The sequence below is a fragment of the Malurus melanocephalus genome, unplaced genomic scaffold, assembly GCF_030028575.1.
Source record: "Malurus melanocephalus ecotype Western Australia unplaced genomic scaffold, MMel_1.1 scaffold_1915, whole genome shotgun sequence".
In the NCBI taxonomy this organism is placed as follows: Eukaryota; Metazoa; Chordata; class Aves; order Passeriformes; family Maluridae; genus Malurus; species Malurus melanocephalus.
In genome coordinates, this window is record NW_026625147.1 from 9,832 (window position 1) to 11,456 (window position 1,625).

Consider the following 1,625-nt stretch of genomic DNA (forward strand, 5'->3'; position numbering starts at 1 on the left):
GTCGTGGGTGTCCTAATTTTGGCCACAGGAATGATGTTTCCCAGCAGCCCTTGACCCATTTCTGGGGTGAGGGAAAGGGGCTTCCATGGCGAAGGGAATTATTTCCAGTCGGGATAAAAGCTGTGGAAGGTGCTGGTGTCTCGGGCTCTTCATGTGTAAATCATTGTTTTGTCCGACACCTTTGGTTCTTAACGTTGTTCCAAAGAATTGTTTGATTTCTCACCCCTGTTCCCAGTAAATCCCAGTTTTTAAGCGCGGAGCTTCCCAGTAAATCCCAGTTTTTAAGCGCGGAGCTTCCCAGAAAATCCCAGTTTTTAACCCCTGAGCTTCCCAGTAAATCCCTGTTTTTAACTCCTAAGCTTCCCAGTGAATCCCAGTTTTTAACCCCTGAGCTTCCCAGTAAATCCCAGTTTTTAACCTCTGAGTTTCCCAGTAAATCCCAGTTTTTAATCCCTGAGCTTCCCAGTTTTTAGCCCCTGAGCTTCCCAGTAAATCCCAGTTTAACCCCTGAGCTTCCCAGTAAATCCCAGTTTTGAACCCCTGAGCTTCCCAGTAAATCCCAGTTTTGAACCCCTGAGCTTCCCAGTTTTTAACCCTGAGCTTCCCAGTGAATCCCAGTTTTTAATCCCTGAAATTCTCAGTAAATCCCAGTTTTTAACCCTGAGCTTCCCAGTAAATCCCAGTTTTTAACCCTGAGCGTCCCAGTAAATCCCAGTTTTTAACCCCTGAGCTTCCCAGTTTTTAAACCCTGATCTTCCCAGTAAATCCCAGTTTTTAACCCCTGATCTTCCCAGTTAATCCCAGTTTTTAACCCCTAAGCTTCCCAGTAAATCCCAGTTTTTAACCGCAGAGCTTCCCAGTAAATCCCGGTTTTTAAACCCTGAGCTTCCCAGTTTTTAACCCCTGATCTTCCCAGTGAATTCCAATTTTTAACCCCTGAGCTTCCCAGTTTTTAACCCCTGAGTTTCCCAGTAAATCCCAGTTTTTAACCCCTGAGTTTCCCAGTAAATCCCAGTTTTTTTACCCCTGAGCTTCCCAGTGAATCCCAGTTTTTAATCCCTAATCTTCCCAGTAAATCCCAGTTTTTAACCCCCGAGCTTCCCAGTTTTTAACCCCTGAGCTTCCCAGTAAATCCCAGTTTTTAACCCCTGAGCTTCCCAGTTTTTAACCCCCGAGCTTCCCAGTAAATCCCGGTTTTTAACCCGAGTTTACCAGTAAATCCCAGTTTTTAAACCCTGAGGTTCCTCGTAAATCCCAGTTTTTAACCCCTGATCTTCCCAGTAAACCCCAGTTTTTAACCCCTGACCTTCCCAGTTTTTAAACCCTGATCTTCCCAGTAAATCCCGGTTTTTAACCCCTGATCTTCCCAGTAAATCCCAGTTTTTAACCCCTGAGCTTCCCGGTAAATCCCAGTTTTTAACCCCTAAGCTTCGCCTTCCGCGCTCCCACCTGGAGCGGGAAAGTGAAGGAGCAGCGCCGCTCTTTTGCCAGGAACACAAAACAGGAAAATCCCGTTCCTAAAYCCCCTCCAGGGGAACACAAAAACAACTTTATTCCGAAGATTAAACCCAGCCCAGCATCGGGGTGGGCGCAGGGCAGCAGCGCGGGCAGGACGGGGAGCAGCC